The sequence below is a fragment of the Pleurodeles waltl genome, chromosome 7 (genome assembly GCF_031143425.1).
Source record: "Pleurodeles waltl isolate 20211129_DDA chromosome 7, aPleWal1.hap1.20221129, whole genome shotgun sequence".
Classification (NCBI taxonomy): Eukaryota; Metazoa; Chordata; class Amphibia; order Caudata; family Salamandridae; genus Pleurodeles; species Pleurodeles waltl.
The window spans coordinates 962071458-962097346 of NC_090446.1; the positions used below are offsets into that span (position 1 = coordinate 962071458).

General features: G+C 41.3%; 1 protein-coding gene across 8 annotated transcripts in view; it reads right to left on the reverse strand.

Annotated features, from left to right (window-relative positions):
• RBFOX3 (RNA binding fox-1 homolog 3) overlaps window positions 1-25889 on the reverse strand; it is a 1585357-nt gene that overhangs the window by 1142482 nt on the left and 416986 nt on the right. For 7 of the 8 annotated variants that reach the window (XM_069199697.1, XM_069199694.1, XM_069199703.1 and 4 more), the window contains one exon: window positions 19243-19361. The gene's annotated coding sequence lies outside the window, so the exon portion shown is untranslated. Of the gene's footprint in view, window positions 1-19242; window positions 19364-25889 lie in introns of those variants that run through there. The other variant, XM_069199691.1, reaches the window with a different exon arrangement.

Below are 25889 nucleotides of genomic sequence, written 5' to 3' on the forward strand. Positions count from 1 at the left end.
ATGCCATTTGTAAAAAACATGGTCATGTACTCATATTGTTAGCTTCTAGAGAGCATAACCACATGAAAAAAAGAGGAAAATAATGCAGTGTAACCACAGAGTTAGCTCCTATTTTAGGTCTAGCACGCTAGTGCAATGATATTACAAACAAGGCCTTGAAAAACAAAACTTTTCCTCTCTGTAAAACAAAAGTTCTAGCCATGAGAAAACTTAAAATAAACTGAATGGTGGAAGGGGCTATTATTTTGGGGTTCCCACTAACCTAATGTGGGGAATCAGAGATGATGTAGACAGGAAGAGCACACTGTGGTCAATATTTTGAAGGTGGTCCCGTTGTCCTAGGAACACCACAGGCTGAGTTATGAGCAAAAATGTTTTGTAAAAGTAATGTTCTGCAAAGCACTATGGGGCAAGTTTCCATGCCATGAATATTATAGTATGTTGATATGACTGCAATGCTTAGAACAGTCCCTAGAGAACACCAAAATGAAAATAACATATTTTTAAGAAACATGATCATGTAACTATATAGTTGCCCCCTAGAAAAAAATAACCACACAAACAAATAGCAGAAAGTAATGCACTGTAACTATATCTGTAGCCTCTAGGGAGTATAATGCATTATACATTTTCAGGGCTGTTTGTAACAGTATTAGAAACAAGGCCCTTAAAACATTTTGAGCTGTAAAACAAAAGAGCCAGCCATGAAAGCTTAAAAATACACTGACTGGTGGGAGGGGTTATTATTTTGGGGTCACCACTAACCTAGTGTGGGGACCCAGAGATGACCTAGACAGGAAGAGTGCGTCGTGCTAAACGTTTTGGTGGTGGTCACATTATCCTAGGGCCACCACAGGCTGAGTTATGAGCAAACATGTTTTGAAAAAGTAATGCCCTGCAAAGCATTATGGGGCGATTTTCCCAAATGCAGTGAATATTGTAGTATCGGCTCTCCTGGCTTTCGCTTTGAGGATTTCTGTCTTACATGAAGCATTCATCAATTTCAAGAGTTTTACGGGGAGAGACACAAGAAATGACTCTGATTAGGTAACTGTGAACAATGTGCCCAGTGCTCCAATAACGCCCATCGAGTTGACGCTGTTGTGTCTGTTTGCGCTGTGAGCGCCATGGCCACCATGCAGCACAAATGGAGAGACAAAAGAAAAACAAAAAGTTTGCCATCGCTGAAGTATATTGTCAAGCGTTCATAAATCCATGTAACAGGGGCAGTCTGCAAGATGTGACAAAAACAGTCTCAAGGTGAGACAAACATAAAGCATTTATCAATGACATCAAGTGATTTTTGAAAGGCATGCTCAGGAACGAATTAAAATGATGGGCGTTGGTAAAAGCCTCCAATGCTTACAACAGGTCAAGGCGCTTGCGCCTAAAGTTCACACTGAAGACAAGCACTGATAGTAGCAGAGGAGCCTGAGGAAAGCTTAACCAGTGACTGGAGTCTAACTGCACAAAATACAGGGTAGGGAAGAATGGCAGACATACATGTTTGCTGTTCATATTTAGGAGTTGGCGAAATTGTGATTTTTTTTTCTCAACATAAATAAATTGTCAAACTTCTGTGCATGATGTGGTCGCCTGAAAACTGTCAAAAGTCACTGGGGATACCAGTTTAGTGTATTTTCCAGGGTCTAAAGTCACATGGTGAATGCTGCTAGCCCAGCAAATACAGTGTTCACCACGTCTCATTTCACAGCTTCGGTGAAACATTTTCTGCTCCAGGCAGTCTCAGATGGGCTAAAACTAAAAGAAACAGCATACGTGTAAGAAGAACAAAAAATATGGTATATAATTTAACACAATAGTTGAAATGTATGTGAAAAAAAAAACCCTGGGCTCAATCACTAAATTTTCAGTATCTAGGATATATATTAGAACATATATATATATACATAAATAAATATATATATATATATGTAGGCCAACAGATGGTCTGCTGTATTTTACTAATACAATTTAAGTTTATTAACACTAGCAAGTGAGCCTGTTCTTACCAGGGAGAAAGCTGCTGAATTGTTTAATACAACTATCAAGGACAAGGTGAGTAGATACAACAAAAAAATCGTTTAGAAGCAGTTTTGGCCAAGACCAGCAAATAATAAAAACAAGCATTTGCAATCCAATGGATCTCGCATTTGCTCGACTTAGAGCTATTACTGTAGAAGTTCGCTCGCAGTCAAACGTGTCGGCAAATGCGCAGTGAGATGGCACTGCACAGGAAATAAAAATAAAAAGTAATCCACAAACCTTGTTGAAAACATGGATCCTCGTATGTTTTCAGTAGTTGGCTGGTGCCCTCGAGGAGGGCTAAGCACCAGAAAAGGAATGAAGTATGCATGCCTTTCACAAATAAAATCAAGCAATTTTTAAAAGGCGAGCCCATGAACCAACAAAACTGATGGGCGTGCGGTGGGCGCGGTTAAAAGCCCACAGAGAGATTACAGCAGGCTGGAGCGCTTGTGCGCTCGAACCTAAAAACGAAGCTAGCATGATATTTCCTAGAAAGGCTATCTACTGAAGGTGCCTCCCTCAGCAGGTTAAGCCAGTAAGATCTCTCAGTCAGCTAACTCTCATTGCTGACATCTGGTATGACCTACAAGTTATGAGTTTCAGTCTTGGCAAGGTGAAAGAAGCGTTTTGTTTTTCTGAGGTTGGCAAACTGCAGTGCTTCAAGTTTAAAATTCTGAGTAAACACCATTTACAAACGTTAGGTCCGATTCAGAAATCACTCTCTGTGCGTAGTCGTGTTTTACTATATGTAGGATTAGGTATGGTTTAGTCGTGACTTTCCAGGAGTAAAATCTGCTTTGCAATAAAGCTTAGAGAATAAGAGTACTCAGTAAACATGTCGTTCTCCTGGAAGTTCACGATGTCACACCTAAGACGTAACTACTCACAAATAAGCATTTAATCAGTCATAGCTACTGAACTTTTATTTCGCAACCTAGAATGAAATAAAATACAATTACTTACAAAAAGGCTTTGCAAAATAGGCCAGGAAATTGAACATGTAATCCACAACCTAGCATTTGTGAATCAGGCCTGGGCATTGCACGTGTATTTCAAAACTTATCATGGAATAAAATACAGTCACTTAGAGAAAAGGCTTGGCTTTTGAGTGTAATTCACATCTAAGATAGGCGTGAGACGGAACGAATCATACAAAAGTGTTGTCATTCAGGCCCCTAGTAACTTGAAAAAGTTTTCTGGTTGGCTATTTGCCCCATATATGAAAACTGCCATTCTTTAGTGAATGATGAACCAGATGTCTCACTGCAGCCTAATGACAGCCTTATGGCAGAGCTGTGGTTTGAGTTGGCATTCCCAGTCATTTGTTCGGTAGGTGAAGTGGTGATGGCACTTTGACTTGTCTTGTGTTATTTTTACGTTGAGAAACCTGTGATCTGTCAGATTGTTTGAGATGCGGCCCATCTAGTACTGACAGCCAGACATTTTCAAAACTCTCAAGTCTTTGTAAGCCAACACTGTAAATTCGCTGGATCAATGAACTTCCTGCAAAAACCCTAAATGCTTATCTAATGGAATTGTTCATTTTTCCATTTAATTTCTGTCTTATTTCGTGCCCTCCTTCAATGACATTTTCAGGTATGTTTCTGTGTGGTATCAATGGTGCTGGAACTAGGGGTGCAGGAGGTGCTGCCGAACCCCCAGATAACCTTTAAGGAGTCAAAGGAGAGAATCAGCCCGTAGAAGGGGTTTCTGTTTTTTTGCACTATTTGGCTTTTAGTTAAAATCCACAGGGACACCTTTAAAGCAACTTCATCTCACAAACTTGATTTTAACATGAAGTTCTATGTTAACCTGCCAAGCTGAGGAGCTTTTGTTACTCGATGCCATTGAGGGAGTAGTGGAGATTGTAAAATGGGAGAGCTACACTAAGGATCATAAAATGCATATTTGTTTTACTTTGCAAACTTTACACTTGGTTCAAAATATATCAGCAGCATGAGGATTGAAAATGTGGGACGCTGTGTCTTAATCCTGATGTGTGCTTAGTTAAATAATAACCTTGCAAGCAACACACAATTGAAAGAATATGTTAACACTACTGGGATTTAATATTTCTTAGTTTTCAGTATGCCCTAGTTTTACCTAAATCTGACAATTGCAAACCCTGAGATGACTATTCTTTGTGACTTAGAATGAAAGCACAATTCATTTTTGCATACAATTCCATTTATCTTGCACTTTACAAACTGCCACTTATTTTGAGTGCTATGCGAAAGTAAAAATGTTCTGTAACCTGTTGTTCTGCCCAAATTACCAAAGGATGCATGCATTTTAAGTTTAACAATAAATCCCCTTATCTAATGCGGTTTTACACCATTCAGGAAAAAGTGAATCGCTAATGCAAAAAAGTATTTATTTATTGGCTTTTTGTAGAGCGCACTATCACTCTAATGGAGTCTCCTGGCATTGTAACTATTGCCTAAAGGAGAAGATAGGTGTAAAAATAAATGTAATAACAATATAGATGTAAACTAAGAGCAGTTAGCCTTGGAAGTTCTTAGCACTTTCCTAAAGTTGAGAAGTTTAGTAATAGTGCAGATTTCCACAGAGATGTAGTCCCCTAGGGCAGTGGTCCACAACCATTTGACTTCTGTTGACCCACACTTTATCATTACTGAAACCTGGGGACCCCCCCAAATCATTATTGGAATCTGGGACCCCCCACTAAACTCCCTAATTAGCCGACTTTGGGCTGACAGAGGTAATCCAAGTTTAATATAAAACCTGAGGAGGCAGCCAGGTGCATATTTAAGAAACGTATTACGAAGAAACTAGGGAGCTGACCCATGGTATATTTTTAAATAGGACGCACAAAGATTTCAACACAATACGTTTTTGAACTGGGAGCCAATGAAGTTAGCGTGCTGTAAGAATGGAGTAGCAGAATAAAAGATGCTAAAATTAAAAATGGATCTTACTAGAGTATTTTGTATTTTCTGTCTATAAATGTCGGTTTCGAGAAGGGTCAGATATGTAAAATTGTTGTGATCTAAATTTCGCCTAAAAAAACCATTAGCAGCCATTATCTTATGAGAGAATGTCACAACAAAAACATTAGCAGCCATTATCTTATGAAAGAATGTCAGAGAAGGGATAATGCATTTTAACATTATGATTTGATGGAGATACTATTCGGTTACATTGGAAAACTGCTTTGTAAGATCCAAATTGGAAAATAGGCTAATACTCAGGTACTGCACATCAAATCCTGGGGTGGGACAGTCACAAAGATCTTGTGGCTGTAATGAAGAATTCCAAAGATTCACATGACTGGATTCTGGTACAGTTTCAGAGTTAGTGGGATTTCTAGTTCACAGTGGTGTTCATTAGCACGTGCACTACAGTGGGAGTTGTGGGGATCATCCTACAAATGTATTGTCAGCAGGTTTGCAAGGGGTGGTGTGTATAGATTAAATATCACAGGGGAATTAAGCAGCCCTGGTGTATCCGCCCTTTCCCTCAGACTAAAGGTACATTAGTTGAAGAGAAAGCGCACATTTGCACAGCCTGGCTTGGAAAACAGAGGACACAATCCAGTCCCTGGCCTTCTCCTTGATAGGAGCTGTTGCAAGCAATTGGCAAAGCATATTGCGATTGATTGGATCGAACACTGCAGAGAGGACCAGGAAGGTGTAAAATTACTCCTGAACCACCTCTGTCAACCACTATTTGAAGATCCTCGATCACTGAGGTGATGACATACTCAGTAGAGCCACATGATCTAAAACCCGTCTGTGTGGAAGCCAGACGATTGTGTGGCTCAACATATGCTTGCAACTGAACAGTTAATACCTTTTCTAGACGTTAAGTTAGAGGGGCTGTCAGGACTGAAACAGGGCTTTTTGTAATAGTGCTAGTGCTTTGATGATAGCCCGTTTCATACTGTATGGGATTACCCTTTCAGGATGCATTAATGATAGGCATTGCCGTTTAGTTCTATCATTACTGGTAGAACTAAAGGAGTTCAGATAAGATGCAAGAGAGATGTCCAGCGGTGATCTGGAGGGTTTACAGGCATTAATTAGGTTGATGCATATGCCTTAAGATATAGGAATGAATTTTGTCTGAAGAAATCATTTGAAAATGATGCTCAGATTAAGTCTGCGCTCAACCACAATTTGTCCCTGATTTTCCTAATTTTATTCACAAACAAGCTAGGTAGTGGGTCTTGGGAAGGCACCAAATTGTCTGTGGCTGCAATAGGGCTGAATAATGTTTCATTTGTTTTTAAAAGGGATTTATTAGTATTTAGTTTCGAAGGAAATCATTTGAAAATAGTTTCCTTTCCTTTCTTTGTTCACCAAATTGTTATATTTGCGCATCTCATTGGTGTATGGCAATTTATCATGAAGGGCAAAGGTTTTGCACCAGGCCTTTTCGTATTACTTGAGTATTTTCATTTCTGCTTTGATGGATTCAGAAAACCTGGAATTTGTCATATATTTGGTTTTCATCTCCAATGGGGCAAACTGATCTGGTGAGTCTCTTGTAACATTTTGGAAAATCTCAGATAGTCAATCAGGATCAGTGTAGCCATTGCAGATTTCTTGTGTAAGGGATTAATGTTATATATTATTAAATATTTCAGTTGAAATAGCTTTCCATTTACACTTAGAAATTACCTCTTGGCCCGTATGCTTCTGAGCACTCAGAATTCCCTTCACTTGTAAGGTTATCAAAAAATGACCAGTCGAAGAGCAGTGGTGTAATATTAGTCCCCGCTGTCCCAGTGGTGTGTGTGTGGGGGGTTGAGCTCCAACAGGCTCCCTTAGTGCAGTTCCTCTGTGCATGGGCGGCAGGCCCCTGACTGCATCCAAGAGGCAGGGCACCCCCTCCATTTACTTTGCAGGGGCCTCAAGTTTTGTTACGCCACTGTCTTAGGGAGTTCTAAAGAGGATAAAAATTTGATAAATTTAGAGTTAGAAGAAAGAAGGTTCAGGATGTTACCAGCTAAGTGTATAGTGACATTCACCAATTGGTTCACAGCCATGGAATTAAAATCTCCAGGATTTTAATATTGAAAGCCATGTTATGGTCAGATTCTTCTGCCCAGAAATTGAGGGCCTGATTACGACCTTGGCAGAGGCGATTACTCTGTCACAAATGTGACAAATATCCCGCCCGCCGTATTACAAGTTCCATTATATCCTATGGAACTTGTAATATGGCGGACGGGATATTTGTCACGTTTGTGAAGGATTTATCCCCTCTGTCAAGGTCGTAATCAGGCCCTAAGTCACCTAGCACCACTATGCCTGAATGGAGCGCGTGGATGGGGACGATAATTACCTAGAGCCAGGAGAAGTAATCTGAGCTCGTTTGCAGGTGGGGGTGTTGGTAACTGAGACTAACTCCTGTGCTCCATTACCACCATCAAAACAATGATCACAACGCTGGTTCTCAATGCACTTCACATGAAAGCATGTGTTACAGCATCTCTGCCTCATTTTTATCCGCTAAATGGTAAATTGGAAGGTAAACTGTTAGTGAAAATTGTTTTCTTCTTTTAGATTTTACCTCTTAACTGAGTGCAAGGTCAAAGTGAGAACCACGTGCTTCTGTTAATTTTGTGATGATATATATTTCATGTTGTTTTAGTATCTCCTAGGTTTTAATAAGTTTTTCACATGCTATTCATTTATCTTTTCCCTCTTTTTGTGATATTATTCAGTCTGTGTATCACGTGAATTAACTCACTGAATTACTGTATCACTAATTGGTAGTCAACTGCTGAGCTGCTGGAATAATGTTGCACGCGAGGGCCAAATTAACAATGCAGCAGCATTGAAAAAATTATGTGGCAAGAAGAGTACGTTATACAATGTACAGCAGCACATTTTGTGATAGTATTACCTTATTATATTGTAATTGTTAGGTCTTGCCTAGACAGCACATGTTGGATCTCTTCGAGAACGTTTGTTTACTAACAGTGAGCTTAGAGGCAGCCAATTGGTCATTGTCACACAAATTTCCTTGGGAAACAGCCTTCACTACGCAGCCTTTACCACAGACAGCCTTTACCATGCAGGTGCCTTCACCATGCATGCCTTTACCACTCATGGTAAGCATACAAGGTAAGTTTATATATGGAAGATATATATATATATATATATATATATATATATATATATATATATATATATATATATATATAAAAAAAACTGTAAGGCAAAATGTAGGTGTAGTGGTAAAAGACAGTACGGGTAATTTTAGGGTTTAGGGGTGGGTAGTGGTAAAGGGTGATAAGGGTAATTTTAGGATTTAAGGATGGGTAGTAATATAGGGCGCTAAGGATAAATTTAAGATTTAGGAGTGGGTAGTGGCAAAGGGTGATAAAAGTATTTTTAGGGTTTTGGGTTGGGTAGAAGTAAAGGGATGTAAGGGTTTCTTTAGGGTCTTGTGGTATAGAGTATTAAGAGCAATTTTAGGTTTTAGGGGGTTGGTAGTGGTGAAGAAAGGTAAGGGTACTTTCAAAAAGGGGGTGTGAAGGGTTCCCTCTCAAAATTAAAACAAATGAACCTATATGAATTTTACCTACTTACTTACCTAAAGTATAGTTATCATGCGTGGTAAAGGTATGCATGGTAAAGGCTGCGTGGTAATGTCATACATCCATTTCCTTGCTTCCTAGTGGTCAGCTGCCTTATTTGCTTCTGGGGGATCCAATTAAACTAGAGCACCTGACATCATTGATTTGTGAAAGATATGGAATCCTGCCATCCCATTACAATGGAGCAATCTAGCAACGCCATTTCATGAGCATGAGTGGACATAGGCCACAAAACGTTGTTTGTTGGGCACTGGCTTCTGCAACACTATTTTAAATGCTTAGCCTCTTCCTGCTAGTCACGAAGCGTGCTTAAGCGGCAGAGCACTAAAGGATTTATTCCATTTCACTGCTGCAATGAGGGATATTATTTGTCTATGGTACACAGTGCTCTGCATGAAAGAATGCATCAGGCACAATAAGTCTTGTTGTGTTATTTTATTTTACTGTGCCACAGTCTTCTTGGTGGCTATTGCTTTCCCTGGCACCGTATTTACCATTAAGCAGCACTTGGATTGCTCTGGGGGCAGTGCCAAGAAGGGCGTGCCACAGGTGCCTGTACCTTAGGCATGAACATTAATTTCAGTCTTATTCAATTAGACTGCAGGATTTAGAAGGTCCCAGCCTCTGCCAATCCAAAGCTTGCAGTACCATACACTGCAGTGTATTTACCGTGCTCAGTGCCCTGTGGTGTCCTCACCCATGCCATGCAGTCAAGGGGTTGCAAGAGAGTGTATTTGTGTGTCTCTGCACGTGTGTGCACATGTGCAAGAGTCAGTGTTTGTGTGCGTGTGCACATGTATGCCCACTCCATGGGAAGGGATCAGTTCTCATGGTAAAGTCTGACTGGACCCAACAAATGCTGTCTGTGTGAGGACGGGCAGCCCTATGCGCTCCAATCGTAAAATCGCCTTTTCTCATTTTTTAAAGTATCTTCTTGTGCTTAAGCGTGACAGTTTCATGTTCAGACGAAGAGACTGGCCTGACTGCTGCAGCCCTTTACGGGTGGAGTCCAGTGATGGAACGTGTACTTTAATGAGGAGACATCAATACAGCATGATGCATAAAGAAACTCCATTATAAAAAATACAGCAGCTAGCATCCAGACTGAAAAATATATATTCACTAAATACACACATTAAACATACATAACACTGTGATTTGATACTAGGTGATTAACATCTCAGCATTATAAAAATATTAAGAAATCATTAAAAAAAACACCTGCTGAAGGTCTGATAGAATGTAGAACTGAAACACTGACGTTCACAGTCACGGTGAGCATCATAACTATAACCTCTCCAGGCAATGCTTATGACTTTCCACGTGACATCATGAATGACCTCACTGATGGCATGACATATGATGCCGCCAATCAAATCTTTATCTACAGTTTTTACAAACACTAAAAACCCTGCCCTGCAGTCCAAAACAGTTGCATTTACAAGGAAATTAAACATCACAAAACTGATCACTGATTAAACCGACCACTAATAGATATGTTGAAATAACAATGAACATAGGTCTTCCGAAAGATTACACACAGACACAAAGTTTTAGTTCCATCCACTTGTTTTTTATACATGGAAAGTCACAGAACCACTGATGTCTTCGGAGTTGTTATAAATAGAGAAACAAGGCTGTCATACCGGTGACCGACACTAGATGTCCCCACGGTCATTTCAGATAGAGACGCAAGATTGTAGGACCACTGACCATTATAACACGTCACTACAGTCAATTTGCAGAGAAAAGCAAGGGTGCAGTGTCACCGACTGTGATTAGTGGTCATCACTTTTAGACAGAGCAGTAAAACCACAGTACAAATGAAAGTGACCAGCAATCCTAGCAGATGCTAATAGGAAATGATCTAAATTGCATATGTACTAACAGGGTGTACCATTCAAATGGTTAATATTAACAGCTGCTACTTACAGTGCTTATTGATTTCTTATTTTCATAGCTATTATTAATGTCGGTATTATTATTATTATTATTTTGAAGTAGTCTTATTCTTCAGAAGTGCCCTGCGTACCCAAATGGTGGTGTCATATTGTTACGCTGTATGTCATGTTTGATAAAAGTGGCATAATATCTTCAAATACTCCCAACGTGTAATGCCAACAACCCATTGTCTACCCAGGATGTGCCATCCTACTTTATTATTATAATCTTACTCCTGAGCAGTCCTTTCATGGATGATGATAATGTCTGCAATTATATAAACAATGCTATCACGGTGCAGCTTTTTCATAGATAAAATAACTGTGTTGAGACACATTAACTCCACTGAATAGCAGCCTTGTTTTTCACATACATTTTTTAGGATGATGCCTAGTAACGATGAGTGGGACTGGTGCCTCGTGGCTACATGTCGCATGCATTGTGATTGCTCGCATCGTTTTGGAGGTAAAGTAAATCGTAGAGTATTCGTCAGTGTACACTTTTGCGTACAATATTACCCGTCCCTACAGGAAACAACTAATATCGGGTAAAGAGGGTCACAGCTTTGCAACTATTGATGTTATGTTCTCTTAATGTGAGAATAAATACCATATGATGTCACTGCCATGCCTGTGTGGATGCTGGGGTAATACTTAGGGCTGCAAACTCAAAAGTACCCTTTGCTCTTCTTTATATAGTCACACAATCGTTTGTAGAATGTGTGACATGAGCATGCAGACATCCAATACCAAACCAGCTGAACACATCATGCAGCTCGATTTACACCAACACATCATTATAATGGCATCAGGCCAAGTGGGAAGCAGTGATATTTTCCTGCTCCAGTGTTACTGGTCTTGAGCCTTCATCAGTATATGTCAACAGGAAACTCGTGCGCATGCCCTCTATCATGAATGCAGGTAAGAGCCATAGCATTGGCCCATACACTTAAGCCATGATAAACGAGGATATAGTCTAGGCCCAGAACACCCTGAAAAGGCAGCTCTACTATGGAAAAACATAGGGTGGGTTTGACCATTGCCGTAATAAATAACTGGATCGATACTGTTACAGTGCGTGCTCCTATTAACATGTTTTATTGGGCCACTTTTATTTATCAAGCATGGCATAAATATAAATTCACATTCAAACATAAACATACAAATTACATTGTGTTTGTTTTGTTATGACTACACCACCTATAGATCAAAACTAAGGGTGGGCGAAATTTCAGAGTTTCACTCCATGGAATTCCGTGGAGTTATATTAAAACTTTGCAAGATTCTGTGGAGTTCTGCAAAATGGCAGAAATTGTCTATTTGTACTGCTCGTGCAGATTTTTAGTGGCAGGAGCTGAAAAATCAGCATTAACGGCAGTGCTTAATTTGTGCTTGTTGTTTCCAGTGCTGAGCACCAGCACTTATTTTTGAGGGCCGGGGCTTATTCTTCTGCCTCAAGCATTTGCTGCGAGCAAAAGACACATATGGGAAAGACGGAGGAAAGGAAAAATGAAAAAGCGTCACAAAGGGAGAAAGCAGAAACCTGCAAGAGTGAGGAAGGAGCAGGGAGTGGCTTTGTATGGATTGAAGAGGCCCGAGATGGCTTCAGGATTACGCCGCCTCAGTATTCCCTGGTCATATTTAATTGCAGCAGCCGCGTGTTTAAGAGGAGGGCTTAGGGCACCGGCACCTTTTTATTTACAAATTAAGCACTGATTAACGGCACCACGTGGCATGCTAGAAGTCACTGCTGCTTGAGTTGATATTGCCGACACATGAGTTTCTACTTAAGCGATAGATTTCTCATTGCGAATGGTCATGACTTCCTGTGACCATTCACACTGAGAAAATCTCACTATGTGCCCTCCAAGCACCCGAAAATCACTCTAGGGGGATGCCAATTCTCGCTCCCACTCACCAATATACCGTTGGTGAGCCGCACATGAGAAAAACTCCGCCATGTGTTGGTTTGCGGGATTTGCCCAGAACTCCACTTAACAAGAGTAACGCAGGGTGGCCAAAATTCCACTAACTTCACCAGCGGAGCGAACTTTATTATCCAGTCCTAATCAAAACTATATAGTGATTCAAGCTAGCCTATTAATTCAAGCTGTTAGATGAAAAATACTTTCATTAATATAATCAATGAATAATGAAAGTGACAAACAAAACCAATAGTGAAGTGTATCATACAATAATTTTTACAATTAAAGGTTTGAATTAATGTATTTGGATTATTTTCTAATAAATTTAGCTATTGCTTATAAAATGCTCAAAGGCATACGTTCAACTCTTAAATTACTGTATATAAGAAAATATTCCTATAATGCTGTTTACAAGCTATAGGGAACTACGGAATAACTATTATATTATGCAGCTTCAGAGCTTAGAAAATTGTCAATGTATTATAGCGCTATAATCCCATTACTAATTACTACGTACAATCTCAGTGAGGACATCTAGCTGCTATCGGTGATCGTGTAAAACCCATTCAATCCCTATCATGAATTCTACCCAGTGCAAACGCAGTCTTTTTCTCTATTTAATGCTGATAGCCTGCAGTCTTTGATCTCAATGCGGCTTTTACAAGGACATCTGGTCTGTGCACACACCCACTTTCCTCTCTATTTACCTGTGAGGAAATCTTGTTGCTGACAGTGGTACTGCGGAGTTTTAGCTCTATGCTGTGTCTATCAGAATATTTGCACATTGTAATCGTGGCACATTCTATTGCATTATTATCTAGGTGCTTTGGCATATCTATACCCATTGATTGAAAGTGTATGCCAATGCTTTAAAGTTCATGTTTCTTAACAAAGAAACATTCAGCAAAACAAATTCAAAATGCTATGCACCAACAATGAATGCCTTTGTCACTGTTATTTCTACCTCTCAGAGTTAGTGTGTGTAAAGCAGTTTTGACCTAGCATAAACCGCTTATAATAAAGGTTGCACACATTTTATTCTGTGCATCTTTGGTATATTACAACTAAGGCTCCAAGGTTTCTGTTTCTACTGATATCTACAGATGGCTACAAGCATAAAAGCATACATTTTCTGGTCTGTATTTTTAAATAAGGATAAAAACAGAAATGAGAGTGTTTTAGAGAGAATCTAAGTGTTGTCTGACACAGGCTGATGTCAGTTGTCAGTCACAGGCATTCAAAGACTGTGCAGATTGACAGATGAGGGAGTTACAAGAGAAAACGTTTCCTAATGAGGCTTGAAAAGTTGTAGATGTGCACAAGACTGATGCTAAAATATACACGGTTTATCAGCTACGGGCGCTCATATTATTCCAGTATGAGAGTACCTTATTGGCTAAATACAAGTGGACAGTTATTAGTTTCAGCTACACATTTTTACACAACCTCGAATAAATACTGGTAAACACAGCTAAATTCAGCAAACAATAAATAGGGATAAATACAGATGGAAATGGCAAAAAATGAAAACCAGGAGTCCTTATTATAACCTGTTTTCAGTTTTGGGTTTACCCAGTGCTCACATGTGGCCTCTGGGAGCACTTTATTCCATAAAGGGATTTCTCTCTAGAACATTACATTACAAATGTATTAAATATGTGTCTCACTAGGAGGCAAATTAGGATTCAAGACATGGGACATTAAAAATGATGAAACATCTTTGTGATTCTTCCACATTCTGTTTGCCTTCTTGAAATAACTGGTGCTTTGAGAACATCGCCTCAGGTAGCCATTGCTTTGAGAACATTGCCTTTGATGTAAACACGAATTTGCATGAATAGTGGAAGAAAACATTTTCATCACAAAGAAAGATACATTCTTTTCACCATACTTTAATAAAATCCACATGCTATATAGTTTATGCTTCCTACTGAACACAAAAGCAGTTCACTGAGCCTATTAGGTGGAGTTTTTTACTCCATTGAGACACTCAACATTACAAAGCTATGACTACAGGTTCACAAACACAGCTCCCCTCATCAAACCTATTGCTAACTATGGTCTATTTTATTCACAAAGGGTGCTAAATATGATTTAGTTAGTAAATGATTCACAACCTTCACTACTCATGTAATGACACTTGTCACTTACAGCTTCACAGGCTGTGGGGCAGGAGATTAGATTCGGGCCTATGCCAAAGACCAGGCTTTATGCCCAGCGCCCACGGTGTTTGGCCGTGCAGTGAGGGCACAGCCACTGGTCAAAAGTGAACAGTGTCCACAGGGATCAACCAAAGTTTATGTATAGAGGGCTCTGTGTAAATGATGGTTCTGTATTCAAGGCACAGTCAGATGGTCCATCCTGCCCTTGGATCCTGCTGGGCATGGACATAGGCTGTACGTTGAGGACTGTGAAGGGAAGATAAATGAACACAGTTCTTGACAGAATTACATGCCATCATGCTACGATTAGTGGATAATCAATCAATCAATCAGAAAATTTGTAAAGCGCGCTACTCACTGGCTAGGGTCTCAAGTCGCTGGGGGGGTAAAGGGGGAGGAGTTACTGTTCGAACAGCCATGTCTTCAGTTTTTTTTCTGAAGGGTCGGAGATCCTGGGACTTGCGGAGTTCGGTGGGGAGGGAGTTCCAGGCTTTGGGGGCGAGGTAGGAGAAGGATGTTGGGGTATCATGTATATCACAACAAAACCAAACACATTCAAGGAAAAAGGCCTTGCTAAAGATAGGCCATACTATAAAAAGAAGAGATGATAGAAATAAAATCTAGAAGTGACCAAGTACTGAAACTCATCAATTACTGTGAACTGTACTACCAACGCTCCCACATCCCCACCAATGCACTAGCCTTGGCCTCACACAAGAATGAATGAATATGGCTTGTGAAGCACACAGCTACATGAAGGCATCCCAGTGCTAAGATAAATGCTACTGGAGAGGAAACACACAGACGTAATTGATATTAGAAAAGTCAGATTTTAAGATTTTTCAAAAAGCGAGTACAATCATGTTGCGTTCTCAGGTGTGAAGAGAGAAAATTCCATAATTTGGCCATGAGGTAGGAGATAGATCTGCTTCCCAGCTGGGCAAACTTGATGGAAGGAATGTTAATCAGATGTTTGGATCCTGATCTGAGATTGTGAGGAGGTTTGTAGAAACAGAATTTGGTCCTAGGATACGCAGGTCTAGTATAATGAAGAGCTTTGTGCACAAAACAGAGAACTTTTAAAGGAGATTCTGTTAAGGGTTAGAAGCAAATGTAATGAAAAAGGTAAGATTCCACTGATGTGTTTTTAGGCATATCAAAACTCAGCCTAGCAGTAGCCTGTAAGATAATCACCAAAGTATCTAACTAGGGGTGTGAGAAAGGACATGTATATATTAAAAAGTGAGGAGCCCAATGTCACCCCTTGAGAAGCACCACATCCAAAAGAAAACAGATCTGCTTTAAACAGTCCAAGAGAGCATCTGGAACCTGTTTGAAAACAAGGGGGGGGTATTAATTTTTGAGCTATACCTCCAAAGCCAAAATCCTTTAGTCTCGTTTTGAGTGTCAAACACTGCAGAGAGATCCAGTAGAACAAGGGCTGCTGTTTTACCTTAATCATGAATCAGCTTAAGACCATCATCAAAGGCAATGAGAGCTGACTCTGTACTGCGTCCCTGTTGACCCCACGACTTTAGAGGAGCCAGGAGAACTTGTCTTTTTCAATGTAATTTGATATGTGAATGTTGTTTTCTTTCTTTACCACTTTTGATGAACATGACAGCAGGGAGCGAGGCCTACAGTTGGCAAAGATGGAGGAATCTGCTGTTGGGTTTTTCAGCAATTAAGGTTTGATGATCTGTTTCCAGACTGGGGGTGCAGTGGCTGATTCCAGGGACAGACTACACAGAGATGTGATAGCAGATACTGTGATGTCACTGACGCAGCCAGGTGGTAGGGAGAATTGCAGGTCATGTGGAGAGCCTGTTGAGACAGAGGTGAATATTGCCAACATTTGATTGGAAGTAGTTTGAAGCTGTTAAAAGTCGAATGATTAATAGGCGAGATGGATTTTATGCAATGAAAAGAGAGAGGGGTGAATTTAGAGTCACCCTGCTGCTGAAAATTAGAATAGATGTTCTCTATTTTATCCTCAAAAAAGAATGTGAGTTAATTGCAGAGTGATGGTGTGTAAGAGATAGTGTTATAGAAAACATCAGGATTGCTGAGCTGGTTTACTATACTTTCTAATGGGGTTTTAGAACAGGTGACAATGGAGTAGTAGTGGGCTGCTCCTGGGGCCTTAATGAATAGTTTGTATTTCAGTATAACCTCTTGATATTTAGTTTTTAAGTCAAGACCATGTTTTTTTTTCATTGACATTCAAGTTATTTTGCTTTTTGCAGAAATGTTTGGCTTTATGAACAGTCCGAGAGAACCAAGGGAACTTTCTGGTTGTCACTTTTCATTTGAGGGGGTGCGAGCTCATCCAGGGACCTCAAGACCCAGGTGGTGTTGCTTGGGTTGCAATCTCAATGTCTGGTCAGTGTGAAGGTTTTTTTTTCTGAGGGCAGCTTCCAAATACATTTTATTGATATTTGACCAGGAACGAGTGGTGAACATAGTTTTCGGGGTGCCATTCATGATGATGGATGAGGGGTTGGGGCAGGATGGCTGCAAGGTCAATCCCCCAGTGAAAAGGGGTGTCACCAGTATGAGTGATGCACTAAGTGTCTGTGAATCTAAAAAGAAAAGCAAACAAAATAACTACAAACAGGACCCCAGATGTTCCTCTCACAACACAAAGGCTCCCCTCTTTAAGGTGCATACTGGGAAATATATATTGACTAAAAGAATAGTGAGAATTAAAAACCATAAAATAATTAAAAGCAGCAACAAGTCATTCCAGTGACACCCTCAGGCTGTACCCAGCAGGCTTGGTGGAAGTGTGGGGGAATGCATGGTCTAACCAAAGACAGGGCCATGGGCCTGAACCTACTTGCCACAGCTAGATGTCACATCTACTGGGCTCTTGATCATGGTCCCTGTTAGATCCTGTACAGGGGTCACGGGGCAGACACATGCTCCTGGGCACCAACCAAAGATAGGACAGCAGTCCTATATTATTATGATCAGAAAATCCGCAGTGGTAAAGATACTACTAGTAAAATACCTTTGTGAATAGCAAACAATTGTAAACTTACACAAAAAGTGTACGTTTACCTTCCTGAATCAGGGTCACGGACACTAGTTAACACAACAGTATAGCACATCAAATTTAGCCCAAATGACGATTGTATATTCAGATCAACAAATGTACACTTCTATAAAGAATCCCTAGGTGTACAATATTTGCAGAACATCATATTTATGCAAGCTAACCATATATGTAACTGGTGAAATAATCATAAAAGTAGTCATCCATAAAAAGCACAATAATACTACACATGAACAAGTGCACCAAAAAACAAAATTGGAAAGAACAGACAACTACCTACCTTGCACTTCACAGTCCCTTCTATTTTAGCTTCTCATCTTTATTGTTTACTATTACTGATAGCAGTAAGCTGGAGCCCCTGGACAGTTCTTGTTATATTCACTTGCATATAATGTGCATCTATCTCTATATTATTTTGGTGCTTCCTGACCACGAACAATACTTAAATTTCAAATAAATAATATATTAAAGGGAATTCGGAAAAAGTGTATTATAAGCACGATGTCTACAGGTGGCGAAAAAGGATTTGCTTTACTGCTAAAACTCAATTTAGCCATCACCATTGCAGAAATATGCTTTACAGATGTGAAATAACATAACTTTTTAAGGTTTACTTGATATACCTTAGAGTTCATCTGTACACAGGGCTCCTTTTCAAGTATCCTTGCTGTCAAGGATGATAGGGATGATTGTGTGCAGGGTGTCAGGTTGAGAGTTGTTTATTAAATATATACAGGAACAGGTATTCTAAGGGTCCCCACAGGAGCAACTGGTCTTGTTAGCTGATCCCTTTTCCCATGGAAGTCTCTACATGTCTCCTGTAGAAACTCTTTCACTCACCGAACACTCATCCATTGTACCACTCCTACGGAGGAAGCTACTACATTACAATGCATTCAGCATACAAAGATACCACTAAAACACAAGACAAGGACAAGTAGACATCATCCTTATAAACATCATAAAGTTTGAAATATTTGGTGGGAAATTATTCTAAATCAGAATCTAGGAGTCAACAATTCGGACTGCCCAAGCAAAATTCCTGCTCACGATTGTCGTTTGCTTATGTCGGTGACTTTAGGAAATGTGTTGTATTTTATCAAACTCTGTGTCCGGCGTGATGTCCGAAGAAATTCAAGCATCTTGGCACATCAGAGCACCTCAAAACATTGAGGGCCTGATTCACAAAGGGACTTATGACTCATAAAGTTATGAGTGCAAAGTCTCAGCACTTGAGGCAGAATCTCTGCACTCAGGGCAGAATCTCCGCACTGCAGTGCTCAGTGCAGAGACACTGCCATGAGTGCGGGGATTCCACACCAAGTGCGGAGACTTCGCATTCATAACTTTACGAGTTGTAAGTCCCTTTGTGAATTGAGCTCCAAGATCTTTTTTAATTTTGGTGCTTGAGATCCATTCACCTCCAGCTCACGACAAAAAATGCTGACTGATTCGCGGCTCAACATATTCAATCATGCAAGTTTATTTTGAGAGGTTTGCCTCCCAAGGGGACGGTGTCCCTGAAAATACAGTCCTGGCACAGGATTGCCTTCCATACCTGGGTGCCTTTGTACCTGCCAGCTCCCTGTGGTCCCGGTTCCCACGTGCTCTCCGCTCCCTGCGTGGAGGTCACAGGCTTTCAGTCACTTTCCCCATCATCATTTGCCAATTGCGAATCTGTGCAATGGGAGATTAAAAACAATGTTGAAACATGAACCCATTATTCAGAAGCTCATTCTAACAACACAATGTCTTTATTTCAGTATTCCCGAATGCTTCTCACTGTTATGCTAGGAGTAGACAGGCTGGGCTTTAGAGAAGACTGATGGTGGTCTACGGGGCTTTCATACACAGCAATCCTGACTCTGACGGACACTGCCTCTGTTTCTGCCCCACCTGCCTCGCACAAACACAGCCTCTTCATTTAAGTTTTCTGCTGATTTTTACACTCGCATAATTCAGTAACACCAGGATTTGTTTTTATAATTTTATTGGTCTGATGCTCCTGGTCATCACCCCCAATCAGAAAGTTGTTCCAACACCACCGCCTCCCATGTAAAGCAAGCATTGCCAAAGCCAACAGGTCTCACCTATGCTAGAGTTATTGACTTTGTCAATAGTTTTTAGCCATATCGCACAGCAGTGTGGAGCACGACCTGCGCTGGGGGCGGTGTGTCACTGATGACTGAGAAACAACGGTGGTACATGTCTTGCACAAGACATTCACAAACGCCAACAGCAGGAATAGAAAAAGATGTGGTGTCAGAGACTAGTACATGGACAAGTTGTGCAAAGCTAATAAGCACTGAGTGTTTTTACGTTCGTGTGGCATGCGCATCATTATTACAAACTCACTCGACCTCCCCATTACCAGAGGCAAACTTCAGCTTTCCACTGGACACCATTATGAATTATTTAGACATTGTGCTGGTTTCTGAGCACAGCACTGCCTCTTCTGGTCCCAAGATAGACATGAAACTTCTCACAGGAATCCTTGAAATAAAATTGAATGGTTTTGAAGATCCTATTTTCTCTCTAACTTCATTTTCCGATCATGACATGGAAAGTAAGAAAACAAAAGTACCTGAACACGAGCACAAGAAGCAGGACGACGCTAGTTTTAAAAACAATCAGTACTTGGTCCATGCTCCATCGAAGGGACAAACACATGAAGAAGAAAGTGAAATAGCCATGCACTTTCCCAACGGAATGCAGGGAAATGAGAGTGACCAACCAATGATAACAAATGGGCAGGCTCTAACTCTTTTTTAGGCTGTTGTTTCAGAAACAAACAATCTTGCAAGAGACAGTGCATGTGCTATCTCAGGTCAGACCTAGAAATTCTGCCCATTTAAAGGAACAGCAATAAGTCTCATGTTCACAATGTGCAGCATTGCAGGGCGACATCATGCCAGGGGTGCACAACGCAATGTAGTGACGTACCCCACTATGTGTCCAGTTTCTGTGCTATTTGCTCCCGATCTCCTCGCTATCATATACTGTTTCCAGTTTACCAGCCGTTGTTGAAAAGTTCACAGTGTTCCCCTCGATGAATAAGGCGCATCAGCTTCACCCAGCCAGTATCAGTGCTGAGGGGCAGAAATATATAAGGGAACCGCTATGGAGGAGCAGGCGCACCTGTGTTAGCGAGGAGTAAAAGATTAAAGGTAATGTGCCAGGCAGCCGGAAGGCATAGCAGCTTTTTCTGCTAGTGGTGGTAGGCGATTGCATTTAATTCGTACCACAAGCATCAACGCTGCTTACAGATTTTACACATTCAATTTCTGGCTCCACATTTACATAGGTCATGCTTACAGGTTAGAAGCCCTGGATAATTCCATATACTACTGGTTGCGGCTGAGATAATAAGTGCTCTTTCATACATACTCCATCATGATGAAAACGGGGTGGCTGCCAAGATCAGGGGGAATGCCAGGACACAATATAGGGGGTAGAAAATGAACTGGGTTTGCGTGGCTTATGTATGGCATTAGACGCAGTATGTTATCTGCTCAAAATCTGAACATCCAACTTTTATCTTCCAAACCCCTAGATCAGCGGCACAATAAACATGTAGGGGGTAAACAGGAGACACACTGATAACTAAGTTGAGAGGAATAATGTAAGTACCTGGAGAAGGGAATAAAAGCTGCATTATGCTATTCATAACAGCTGGCAAGATTTTAAAGCTGGTTCAAACACCTGCTGTATAGATTTGTCAGAACCTGCAGGCCACAAGGGTTCACTTTCCTAGACCAATAAGATTAACATTGAGTTGGGTCGTCATAACACTTGCTATTTATAACACTTTAAGGCCACAAGTCGATGGGAGCAAGCCCTCTACAGAAACAAGTGATCATTCAGTGAATCCAGGGCGTTAGCTCATCCTTTCAACCTCCCAAGGTTGATATACTGAGTATCATTAAATAAGGCATCCAAGTACCTGCCAATTACTAGGAATTTGACCTTACTGCTGTGATAAGGCAGACAATTCCTTCCTAGTTTGCAGATGGCCATTGTATGATCCAGGGCTTATCAAAGAACCAAATCAACTGGAGCATGCCCGACTTCCTGTTATATTTAAGCTTACATCAGCACTTTGAGAGAAAGCTTTCCAGAGAAGGTCAAGTTCGCTCGATGAAATGCTGCTTTTTAAGACACACAGTGAAAATGAAAACAGCATTTCCAATAAAATGGGGTCAAGACGAGACAGAAAATTGATATGCAAAGCAAAAATGCAAAAGTGGTTTAACCTGGCATACATTCCCATCAAATGCATGGTGCTCCTAACATGGCCTCACCTTCTGACAGTAAGCAGCACCATACTCTTTTACTATTGCGACGGTGAGTCACAGTAGCAGTCACTTAACTTTTTGCAGAAAACAGTGTTTTTCTACAACAAAATCAAGAGCAGTCAGCAATTCCTCACCCTTGTCAGGTAAAAATGTGCCAACCTTTAAGTCAGCTTGTGTGTGTTGCAAGGGAAGGTTTAGAACACAAACCTAGTTACAAGCACTAAAGAACTGTAGAGCTTAAGACGGTACAAAAGAAGTGATTTACAGGTTGGGCTTACGGATAGAAACTTGGATTCCACGTAGTACCTGAAGATAGAGGGAGTGCGGGAAAGAGCAGTCTTACTGGTGACCACCCTTCTAGTTGGAGGAAGCACATCAAGAAGCTTGAACTTTAGTGCAGAGCCATAACTTACATTCCAGAAGCAGCAAAGACAGGAAGCGCCCCAGATCTGAATTGTGATGGACTTCCAGATCCTTGGTGCATAACAGGAGAAGGTCCAGAATGCTGTCCTTTGTTCTTGCCTAGTGAGGCTGCTGCGTGCATTATGTCTCCCTGCCAAGACCATAATTTCTCTCCCAGTATGGTGTGGTGCTTGAAATGACGAAGCAGATCCTAAAGTTGAAATGGTGGAAAGAAGGAGTCAAAGGAATTCCCTCTGAATGGGGTGATCCTGTCAGATTTCTTAAATCCTTCGGCAGGTTAGGCCACAGCATTGGCGATGATTTATAGGCTGATTAGAAGAGCAGTAAAACTGCAGATCGGCAGTGCTATTTAGAAAGCAAAACTTTCATTCTGAAGTTCGGGGAGACTTAACGCTAGGTGATTTTGGTCATCTTTGTTAAGTGGATTCCGTAGCAAGGCTGGTATTAATATAGAATCTCAAGGGTCTGGCACTATTAGTGAGTTGGGGTTTTCAGCTATGTTTAATGGTGTAAACCAGCGCTGAATTTGTTTTTGTTATATGTTGCTAGTGATTTCTAGAGAGTGTTGAGTATTAGCGATGGCCTCAGAGATCCCGGCTTTGTTTATGGCGAGGTAGTCTTCCCAGGGCCAATTGGATTAGCACCAGGAGTTTATGTGGTGCGACCATCCACACTGTCAGCTGTTTATGGTAACCCAAGAAACTTAAAAGTGTTAAAAACCATACATGTTACTTTTGAAGGATTTAGAGAAACTGCTAAATGTTTTAGGCTTGGCGTTAACCACGGCCTTTTGAGTTTGCTAAATTTTATGTAGTATACTTTTAGGGGCTTTCAACCAGCCCTCTTCATCCATTGATCTGTAGGTCTGTCAGTCACGTTTTCTTCCTCCCATCACAGCATACAGCATGCGGGAATGGGTCAGTCCACGTCAGACAAGCTTCACTGTGAGTGACTGCATTCGGCTCTTTCACAAGGGGCACACCCATACACAGAGTAGCCCCTTCAGTGCCAGGGATTACTATAGCAGTATGTACTTCTTTGAGACCCACAAGCATACTTTTGCTTTTAGCTGATGCTTTTAAATGCATTGGCGAGGGCCTGGCAACTCCCCCAACGATAATGTTTTACAAGAACAATGCCAAAGCTAAACAAGCATTGACAAAGGTAAAAGACTGGCAGCCAAGGGCAGACACATAGGCTTTGTCAATGCGTATTGCACTTTGTAATAAAACAATGTTTTACGATCCACGGGGGATATGTTACTACAGAACTAACTCATGATAGCTGTTCCCCAGATGCTTTCGGAATTTCCAAGAAGGTTTGAGCTGTCTCTGCACTAGTGAGCTGGATGCCGCCCGACCAAATACGTTCCTCTATTTTTAAAAGCTTTTCGACAGTTCTTTTCTAACCCCACTCCCACCACACCCAGCATATAAGAGAATGTGTGAAACGCTCTTTGCGGAAAGCGGACTAGGCTTCACTTGCTTCCCTACAAATCTCGGTTTTCACACACGTGTTTCCCAATTAAATAGGAGAGGATTCGCTTAATTTATACCGTTTCATCTTTCGCCGTACACAGCAGAATGGACTTCGCTGATCAGGGGTGAAGCTGTGGTGTCTTCCTCTCACGCACCGAGCCCTCCGTCATTTAAGATCCATGTGTCAGAAGACGGTGTTCAAGACTGAAGCCACGGCGGGCTGAGACAAAGATTTCACCTCAACCACATGCTAGCTTTTTTTCAGAAAAGAAAAAGCCTGTCACATCTGGCAACCTTTCAAACGCACAGACCCGGGGGGAAATTTGACGATTTCACCATGTGCCGTCTTTCTCTCCAACTAACGCTTCAGAAAGCGGTTTGCAGGTGGAAGGAAGAAATAAATGAATTAATCAGGAAGTGCGCCATTGTAGCGCATCCCCGGGCGCGCGCCACCTGCGCACAGCAATACCTTCTACACAGGAAGCTCTATTTAGCTCAGTGCCCTTAGATCCGTCCGCCTAGAACGCCCCACTGCAAATTAGGTGGGTACCCAGCGCAGTCTACTGGGCTCCACACCGAACTCTTTTAATCATCGACTCCCGGCCGGCAGAGGGAGGAGAGGTAGAGGCCCTGGGGGCAGGATCCGGCCCAGCTTCGATCTGGTAGAGGTTGCATCTCGTTCCATGAGAGAAAGACCAACTTCCGGCCGAGGGGAGAAAAGCCCGGGGGATGATGGCCCTTTCTTCAAAGAGATGGTCCAGGAGATGGAAAAAAAGGTGCTTTCACATCCGTGCAAACCACGCTGACAGGATACCATCCCAAGACCTATTCTTCAGGCAGACTCGGGCCCGGACTGGATATCAAAAGCAGCCCCGACAAAAATGCTCAAACAAGACCCGACCCTCCCCCCCCACCCCCCGCCCCTCCCAACCCTTCATCGCATTCCCTCCACCCCTTATCTATCTTGTTTTTCTTTTCTTTTCTGCCTCTGATCTATCTCCTCTGCCTGCTGTAATTAATCTCAGGGTGCAGGAGAAAGGAAAAGAGGCAAAATGACCCAAGCTTTTGTGTGTCTTCTGTCTGCCACCCATGCCCAACATCATGGCCCAAGGATTACAAATAAAGCATTAACCTTTGATGTACAATAGGAGAGGGGAAGGGATACCAATCTAATGGCTACATTGCATAATGTGAGACCAGAAAATCTGGGATTAACCCCAGCTTCCCCATTAGACCAAATTGAGTGATTCTAGGCAAATCTTTTATTTCAGCCAGCCTTGTTTGCTTCATTATCACAAACAAGAGTATCTTCAAATGTGTGAGTTCAGTATGTGCATGTGCAAAAGCCTCCTGTATCTGATTTAGACTATAGCATTGCTGCATGTATAATAAGAATCTAGGCAACATAGAGAGTACACGTGACAAACTGACATGCCCCGTAGATCACTAATGACATGGTCATCAGGGCAAGGGACAGGTATGTTTCTAAGTTCATGTTTAAACACTATCATTTTCAGTAAACAATCTGAAGTACTAAGGTGCTGCCTCACATTAAAGATTTTTTTTTATTTATTTGGATGTGACTTTATAATATTTAAAATATATGTTTAGTGCGTGATTTACATGCCAAATATGTTCACCGCTTGGCTCGTGCATGGACTCTTAAGGTCAAGACCTCTGGCCTGCTGGAAAATGCCAGAAGGGATACATTAATAGCCAAGCTGGGCAGACTCTACCACTGAAGCTGTCACTGACAACAAGCCGCCTTATTCTCCCGGAAGTTGCACAGAGTCAGCCTTATAGGAGAAAGTTGAACCTGATGGACCTGGAACCACCTTCACTACAACTGATACATAACTAGAGTGCCAACAAATGTCAACCATGGTGGGAAGGACTGAACTCCAATGAGGATATTCACAAAAATTATGACTCACAAGTCTCAAAAACAAGTATTGAGAGAACCTCTAAATGTCCGGTGCATTGTGGAGGTTCTCATGGATTCACACACA